General features: G+C 34.0%; 1 pseudogene; it reads right to left on the bottom strand.

Annotated features, from left to right (window-relative positions):
- Positions 1-2,224: 2,224 nt before the first annotated feature.
- On the bottom strand, positions 2,225-5,499 carry LOC114051229 (annotated as a pseudogene).
- Between the last annotated feature and the right edge of the window lie 4,284 nt (positions 5,500-9,783).

Here is a 9,783-nt window from a genome sequence, read left to right as displayed (position 1 = left end):
TATAAACTATAACCTTAAGTTGTTCAATATTTTTGTTTTCTGAAGTTTTGAGAGGTTCAATGACTTACCTTACATCACACAGTCAGTTTATGTCAGAACCAGAATGTAAACATAGATTTTCCTGGCACTAAAGCCAGCTTCAATCCATTACTCTATCATGATTCTAAACTATAAGACATTAAAAAAAAACTTTTGGCTTCAGGCAGCAAGGGAAAATATTCAGGCTAATAAGAGATTTGATAAGAGTAACTAGAAGTGGTGGTAAATAAAGTGCTGGACTAGAGTAGGAAGACACTAGTTCAAATCATGTCTTGAACACTTAGTAGACGTGTAACTCTGTACAAGTCACTTAACCTCTGTGTGCCTTAATTCCCTCATCTGTACAATGGGCTTAATAATAGCACCTACTTCACAGAGTTGTTGTGAGAACTGAATGAGAATAATATATAAAGCACTTTGTAGTCCTTAAGGTGCTATCTAAATCTAATTAAGGTTATCGTATTACTTTGAAGAATTTAGAACCAAATACATCCAGGTCTCTAAATGGGGAAAGGTTAAACCCCAACAGTAAAATACTTTATTTGGGTTATTTCTAGTGTATCTTTGACAAAGACTATTAAAGAAAGATTAGGTTTTGCTGAAGAAAAGAATTACTTCTGAAAATAATTTTGAGAGTAGGAAAAATTAATTCAGTGCCTAAAGGGACAGACTAAAATCATTTCAAGTTTTTTTCACAGTTGAATTACTTAGATGAGATTTATACAACAAACAGAAGAAATATTTCCAGGACAAAAAAAATTAGGGGTGCTAATGTGATTTTCGTTTGGGGGTGCATTATACATTCTTAGCATCTTATTTCCTTTACTACCTCCAAGATTCCTATGGCCTCCAGCTCCAAGTCATTTTTATGCTGCACCTGTAAGAAAGAGAGCTACTCTCGAAGCGTTTCTTTTCCCCCTGGATCTAGTCGCTGAGTAAGCCTTTATGAGTGCTTCAGCACCAGGGCAGTCCATCCTCCCCAAGGCATTCTGATGTATGCTCTGAGTGGGTACAGACACATGCACAACACTATGAACAATCTAACTGCCTTTTCAAATTCATTCCAAATGTCTTGCTGTTCAGATGTGGAATGTCAGGGTGGTTGAAGTGTGCAGAATGGGAGTTTCCTGTTCTATGTGCAATAGAGCCTTCAGTTTGAAGGAAAAAAAAATCAGCAAAACCAAACTCTGCTCAATTGACCCTTTCTGTATATGGGATTCTTTCTCTAGTATTACGAAGTTTAGTATTGCATAGCAAGTGAATGGCAGAAAAGCATAATGAATATTCAGCAACCATCCAGTAAACCCTCTGATGGACAACAAATAGCTCTATCTATAAATATATGACTCTGTCTGGAATAACTGAAAAGTAGAGGGAAGGAGCTTAGAGTTATCTGTGGATTATATAACATCATACAAATACAACTCGAAAGGTCTAGGATAAGGAAGAAAATGGAGAGGGGAAAGAGCGGTCCCAATTTTCCCTGAATTACCAGCTGAGAGAAGACCTAGGTTCAAATCCTGACTCTGGTACAGTGTGATCATGAGCCAGTTTATCTTGCATGTGAGTTTCAGGCAATTCTCCAAGAATACAAATTCCAGACTGCTCAAAATCTGTCTCAGTGGAGGAAGCTCCTTTTCACCCAAAAATCAAAGCTCCATAATGATTGGTCAGAATCATCATATCTAATAAACAAACAGAAAAGATTAATATATATGAAATGCATTCTTTTTTTATATGCTTCTGATGGATGTTTATTTATCAAATCCTCACCTTAAGAGTCTTTGACTGGCTTTTAAAAATAAAAGCAGTTTCTATATCTTGACATATGCAGTAATATTCTTCAGACATATTGTACAGAAAACAGTTCTTAAAGATTTTTAAAATTGGAAACACTGGGCAGCACTTAGTACATGAATAAATTACGTTTATATTGAAAATCTCCCCATAAGTTTTAGAAATCTGGAGGTAATTCATATAACTTGAAATGTCTCCATCTTAGAACATTACACAAAGAATGACTTTGTTAATAAGTACAGAAAAGTGGTCTAGTGTTTTGAGTATAATAATATACAACACTGCTAGTTTCTGATGTTAGATAAAGTAAATCATATTTCAAACTCCAGATTATGTGGGCCATTCTAAAACCTGATTACAGTTTTACACACCAAAAATTCTTATTATATTTAGTTGTAGAAATGTATTATCAATATTCTTAGTCACTTTAATCATCCAGGAAAAAGTAGTTTCCACTCTTCTTTTGTTCAACATCCTTGATTGAATGAAGTTTATTTATGTTTGACCTAGAGTTGTTTGGATCTCTTCTGAAAGTAATTTCAAGCTGAGGCAAAAATTTCTTCATACTAGCCAAAAGGGTTTGAGGACTATTTGCAAATGCCATCACAAACAATGACCCAATCCACTAGATAGGTGGCCATGATAAAGTCATGTTCTACCACAAAGACTGTCTTTTTCACATGGAGAATGTTTGACAGAGTTTGACAACTCTGGCTGTCATTAGACACTACTCAGAATCCAAGTACACAGAGGGTTCATCAATTAAATAGACATCAGCAGGTTTGCCCAGACAAAGAGCTAAGCAACTTGTTGTGACTCACTGCCAGATAGTGTCTGCACCTCTTGATCTATGATGTTTTCAATCTGCAGAGGCTTCATTATATCAGTGACAAATTGTGGGTGAGTATAAGTATCTCATATCTTCTCATGTAGTAAGTGGCATACACTTCCTGTTGATTTGGGACTGAACTTCTGTGACTTGTAGCTGACATTTAGAACTGGTACCTCCCCTCCTTCATTAGGTTTAAGTTGGCCAGCAAGCATTACGTTGAATGTAGTTTTACCAGTACCATTTTTTCCTAGCATCACCATGATTTCAGATTCTGTGAATTCTGTAACAACAATTGCAAGGTCAAATTCACCCAAGTTTTTCTTCATTCCTGGATATTTAAACACACACACATCTTTTTCACTTCTTCCTCATTTGCTTCTTCAACCACTTTAAAAACCAGTGATGCATCTCTGAATCCATAGGAATGTAACCATCCAAGAAAATATTTATGCCTTCTCCTTTGCTAAAAGGCATAGTGACATCATAAACACTTGGCACTCCATACAAACAACAGATGAAGTCACAAAGATAATCTAAGATACTTAGACAATGTTCCATAAAAATGATATATCAGGATTTATTAGTGATTGTATAGTAATGGCAGCCTTTAGCTGCTGCTTAATATCTAGGTAGCTAGAAGGTTTGTCAGACATGAAAATATCTGCTTTCTGTATGCAAACAACAGCTCAAGCAGCTCTTTGCAACTCTCCTCCTGAGAAGTCCTCAACATTTCATTCTTTGAGATGGTTTAAGTCAAGCTGCTGACACACAGTAGTTTGTGTCTTTGTTTCATCCTTCTGGTCCAAAATAAAACCCACAATGTCCTTTGCAGCTTTGAGAATCTGGTCCACATACTGAGGCTTAATAATCACTTTTAGGTCATCTTCTAGAATCTTAGTGAAATAATTTTGCAATGCAGATCCCTGAAAATAAGTCAAAATTTCTTGCCAACCTGGTGGATCATTATATTTTCCAAGGTTTGGTTTTTGCTTTCCTGCTAAATTTTCAAGGCAATTGATTTTCCAATACTATCAGTTCCAACTAATCCCCAAACTTCATATGGATTAGGGATAGGCAAACTGTGAAGTCTGAAGGCATTGGCACAATATTGATGCATTATTTCCTTTTCTAGGTTGCTAAGTAAATTGACAATTGACAAAACACCAAAAGGTCATTTCTTAGTACAAATATCACAGCCAATGCAAAGAGTTTCAGAAATCCATGCTATTTTGCTCTGTGGTGTGACTTCTATGCATAGTTTTCCCATCTGCACTACTAGACAACTCTTTTTGCACTGCTGTGAGCATTTCTTTGGGTTACATTTGTTGTGACTGACAATAGCAATTCTTGTTAATTTTTTCTGTCATATTTATCAATGCAGGCTTACAATATAAGAAGAAAAATGACTTTGTAAGCAAGAGAAGCAGGAATCCAAGTCATCTGGAGGAAAACAGCTGCCCCAGGAGCAGCAAGGACAGCAGGCAGCGATGACCTAGGATCCAGCCTCGGACTGTGGACTGCACAATGTTTTCCTTTAGTCACTGGTCAAAATGGTGGTGCCCAGCCGCTACTTGCATTCACCACAGAGACTGGATGGTGCCCACAAAAGAGCCAGCAGGCAGTGGGGTGATTGGCCCCCACCTGTGGAAATGTATTCTTAATAAGCCATTAACAAATGTTTTTTCACTGTTTGATTTACTGGGAGTTCCAAACTAAGAAATGAAATCCTTCCCACCAAAGTTAGTCATATCAAGTCACCTTGGAAAGTTCCAGTTGCATTTTTTTTTAAAATCTATTACAGTCACACAATTATTTCATTGGTCTATGATAGGATTTGAGCCTCTGTGAGCCTTCTTTGATTATCCCAATTGATAGCTACTCTCCCCATGTCTCCAAACATGATAGTTTAGAGATAAGAAGACCTAAATTTAGGAAGTTATTGATTGGTAAAGGCAAGTAAGTGGAATTCCATCTTTAGCTAAAGGAAGGAACTCCTATATTTGACCAAAGAAGAACTCCTATATTTGTTCAAGGTAGAAGTCCCCCCAAACCCCAGTGTTTAATTAGTGATTAAGCAACAGGATTCTGGTACTTTCTATTGTTTGTTACAAATAGCAGGCACAAAAGAAGATAGAAAATGGGGAAACTGGTTTTCTGGAACACAGCAAAAAAAGGGACATTCAAGGAAGGGAGAGAGGGTTTAGTGCAGCAAGTGTCTATCTGTATTCCTAATATATGTATGGTACATCATACATGTAATATATGTATAACCTAAACAGGCTAATACAGGCATAAATTACAAACTATAAATCTATTTAATATATCTATCAATTAAAAGCAACATAATCATCAATACATTGGTAATGTCATCAATACATAGTGGAATGATTAATCATAGCTCTTATCCTAACAGTATCAACCATCAGAACTAACTCAAACTTAATCTTATTCTGCTTAATTCACTACTACAATCACTAATACCTATCACACTGAACTGCATAAATGCTGATTAAATTGAGTAAGAGTATCAAATTATTCTCGCAACTGTTTACATTCCTATATAGGAAGATGATTATTATAATTCCTAAGAACTTTATCATTAATAAGGCAGTTAGAAGGAGTATACATAGACATATGGCATAGATGTGAATTGACTATGATGGAATGATTTAAAAAATGAAGAGTTGAGAAAGAGGGATGCAATGGGAGATGGAGTAAGGAAGAGGAAAAATGGGGAAAATAATCTCATATAAAAGAGGTGCAAAAAGAAGAGCTTTTACACTGGGGAGGAAGATGAAGGGGGGTGAGCAATGCTTGAACCTTACTTTCATCGGAATTGGCTCATAGAGGAAATAACATATACATTTAGTGGGGTATAGAAATTCATCTTACCCTATAGAGAAGTAAATGGGTCAGGGCATAGGAGAAGGGCTGGTAGAAGGGAGGTTCAGTTAGGGGAGACAATGGTCAGAAACAAAACAGATTTTTGAGAAGGGACAGAGTAAAAGGAGAGAAAGAGAGAGAAAACAAACCAGGGAAAAATAGGATGGAAAGTAATACATATTAATTATAGCTGTGAATGTGAATGAGATGTACTTACCCATAAAATGGAAGCAGATAGCAGAATGGATAAAAAAAAAAACAGATCCAACAATATGTTGTTTACAAGAAACACACTTGTAAGAGAGAAATGTACACAAAGTAAAAATAAGGGCCTAGCACAGAATCTATTATGCTTCAGCTAAAGTTAAAAAAAAAAAAGCAGGGATAGCAGTCATGGTTTCAGATAAAGTAAAAACTAAATAGAGCTGATTAAAAGAGATAAGCAGGGAAACTACATTTTGCTAAAAGGAAAAATTAAATGAATTATAGGAGGAAATAGACAGTAAAACTATTATAGTGCAGGATTTCAACTTTCTGTTCTCAGAACTAGATAAATCTGATCATAAAATAAACAAGAAAGAAGTTAAGTAGATTAATTAAATTTCAGAGAAGTTAGATATGATAGACCTCTGGGGAAAACCGGATGGGAATGGAAAGGAGTATACCTTTTTCTCAGCTGCATATAGCACCTTCATAAAAATTGACCATGTGTTGGGGCATAAAAAGTTCACAACCAAATGCAGAAAAGCAGAAATATTAAATGTATCCTTTTCAGATCATAATGCAATAAAAATTATATTCAATAAAGGGTCATGGAAACAAAAACTAAAAATTTATCAGAAACTAAACAGTCTAATCCCAAAGAATGAATGGGTCAAAGAACAAATGATATAAACAACAAATAATTTCATTAAAAATAATGACAACAATGAGACAACACACCAAAATTTATGGGAAGCAGCCAAATCTTTAGGAGAAAATTTATATCTCTAAACACTTGTGTCAATAAAATAGAGAAAGAGCAGATCAATGAATTGGGCATATAATAAAAAAAAAAACCTAGAAAAAGAACAAATTAAAAGTCCCAAATTAAACACCAAATCAGAAATCCTAAAAATCAAATGAGAGGTTAATTAAATTGAAAGTAAGAAAAACATTGAACAATAAATAATACACAGAACTGATTTAGTTTTTAAAAAATAAAACAAAATAAACTATAGGTTAATTTAAATTTCAAAAAAAGGAGAAAACCAAATGCCCAATATAAAAATGAAAAGAGTGAATTCACCACAAATGAAGATGAAATTAAAACAATTATTAGGAGCTATTTTGCCTAATTATACACCAATAAATCTAGCAACTTATGTGAATTGATGAATATTTACAAAAATATAAATTGCCCAGATTAACAGAAAAGGAAATAGAATACTTAAATAATCCTATCTTAGAGAAAGAAATTAAACAAGTCATAAATAAGCACCATAAGAAAAAAATCCCAAGAACTAGATAGATTTACAAGTGAATTCTACCAAACATTTAAAGAACAATTAATTCCAATACCATACTAGCTATTTGCAAAAATAAGCCATGAAGGAGTCTTACCAAATTCCTTTTACAACACAAATGTGGTGCTGATAACTAAACCAGGAAGAGCAAAAACAAAGAAAGGAAGCTACAGATCAATTTCCCTAACTGATGAAAAAAATTTAAATGAAATACTAGCAAAGAGATTAAAGAAATACATCAAAAAGATCATACACTGTGACCAGATGGGATTTATACCAAGAATGCAGGGCTGGTTCATTACTAGGAAAACTATCAGTATAATTGACCATATCAATAACAAAGTCAAAAGAAATCACATGATTATCTCAATAGATGCAGAAAAAGCTTTTGACAAAATATAACATCTATTCCTATTAAAAACACTAGAAAGCACAGGAATAAATGGAGTTTTCCTTAAAATGATAAGTAGTGTCTAGCTAAAACCATTAGCAAACATTATTTGTAATGGGGATAAACTTGAAACCTTCCCAATGTGACCAGGAGTGAAGCAAGGATGTTCATTCTCACCACTGTTATTCAACATTGTACAGAAATGTTAGATATAGTAAAAAGAGAAGAAAAAGAAACTGAAGGAGTTAAAATAAGCAATGAGAAAAAAACTATTATTCTTTGTAGATGATATGATGGTATACTTGGAGAATCCTATAGAATCAACTAAAAAAATCTACCAGAAATAATTAACAACTTCAGCAAAGTTACAGTATGTAAAATAAACCTATATAAATCATCAGCATTTCTATATATTACCAACAAAGTCCATCAGGAAGAGAAAAAGAAATTTTATTTAGAATAACTGCAGAAAATATGAAATACTTGGGTGTCTACCTGCCAAGACAAACTCAGAAACCATATAAACACAAATACAAAACATTTTTCAAGCAAATAAAATCAGATCTAAAAAAATGGAGAAATATTAATTATTCATGGGTAGACTGAGCCAAATGTTCTTAAAAATGACAATTCTGCCTAAACTAATTTATTTATTCAGTGCCATTTCAATCAAAGTACAAAAAAAATATTTTATAGAGTAACACAATTCATCTAGAAGAACAAAAGGTTAAGAATATCAAGGGAATAAATGAAAGAAATATAAAGGGAGGTGGCCCGGCCATACCAGATCTCAAACTGTGTTACAAAGAGATAATCATCAAAACTATCTGGTATTGACTGAAAAATAGAGTGATGGATCAGTGGAATCAATTAGGTACACAATACAGAGCAATAAATGACCATAGTAATCTACTATTTGAGAAACCCAAAGATCCAAGCTTTTGGGACAAGAACTCATTGTTTGACAAAAACTGCTGGGAAAACTGGAAAACAGTATGTCAGAAACTAAGCTGAGACCAGCAACTCATACCATATACACAGATAAGGTCAGAATAGGATCATAATTAAGACATTAAGAATTGTATCATAAGGAAATTAAGGAAGCATGGAAAAATTATATATGGATAAGGGAAGAATTTATGACCAAACAAGAGATACAGGGCATTATGGGATGTAAAATGGATACTTTTGATTACTTAAAAAGGTTTTGCACAAATAAAACCAAAGCAACCATGATTAGAAGGAAAGCAGAAAACTGGGGGACATTTTTTACAGTAAGTTTGTCTGATAAAGGCCTCATTTCTCAAATACATAGAGAACTGAGCCAAATTTATAAGAATACAAGTCATTCTCTGAGTGATAAATGGTCAAAGGATCTGAACAGACAGTTCTCAGAAGAATCGAAGCTGTCTATAGTCATATGGAAAAGAGCTCTAAATCATTATTGATTAGAGAAATGAAAATTGAAACAACTCAGAAATACCACTTCACACCTATTAGATTGGCTAATATGATAGAAAAAGAAAATGACAAAAGTTGAAGAGAGTGTGGAAAAACAGGTACACTAATATTATTGGAGGAGTAGTGAACTGATCCAAGCATTCCGTAGAGCAGTTTGGAACTATGCCGAAAAGTCTATAAAACTGTGCATACCCTTTCACCTAGCAATGCCACTAATAGGTCTCTATCCCAAAGAGATCAAAGAAAAAGAAAAAGGACCTTTATGTACAAAAATAGTTATAGCAGCTCTTTCTGTGGTTGTAAAGAATTGGAAATTGAGAGGTTGCCCATCAATTGGAAAATGGCTGCACAAGTTGTGGTACATGATTTTGATAAAATACTATTGTGTTATAAGAGATGATGAACAAGATCCATTCAGAAAAACCTGGGAAGACTTCCATGAATGGATGAAAAGTGAAGTGAGCAGAACCAAGAAAACATTGTACACAGTAACAACACTATTGTACCATGATCAATATGAATGACTTAACTTATTATGATCAATACAAAGATCTAAGACAATTCCAAAGGACCCATGATGAAAAACAAAATGCTATTTATTTCTAGAGAGAAATGTGATGAACTATGAGTACAGATTGAAGCATACTTTTTAAGCTTTATTTTTCTTGGGGTTTTGAGGGGGGTTTGCATTTTCTTTTGCAACATGGCTAATATGAAAATGTTCTGCATGACTGTACAGGTATAATCTACATTAAATCGCATACCTTCTTAAGGAGAGGGAAGTGGACCAAGGGAGGGAGTGAATTTGGACCTCAATCTTTAAAAAATGAATGTTAAATACATGTTATTGAGAAAAAATAAAATTAAACTAAATA

This window comes from Vombatus ursinus, unplaced genomic scaffold (assembly GCF_900497805.2).
Source record: "Vombatus ursinus unplaced genomic scaffold, bare-nosed wombat genome assembly UNPS02014802.1, whole genome shotgun sequence".
Taxonomy (NCBI): Eukaryota; Metazoa; Chordata; class Mammalia; order Diprotodontia; family Vombatidae; genus Vombatus; species Vombatus ursinus.
The sequence above is the reverse complement of the archived record's forward strand: the minus strand, read 5'-3'. Positions and strand labels throughout refer to the sequence as shown.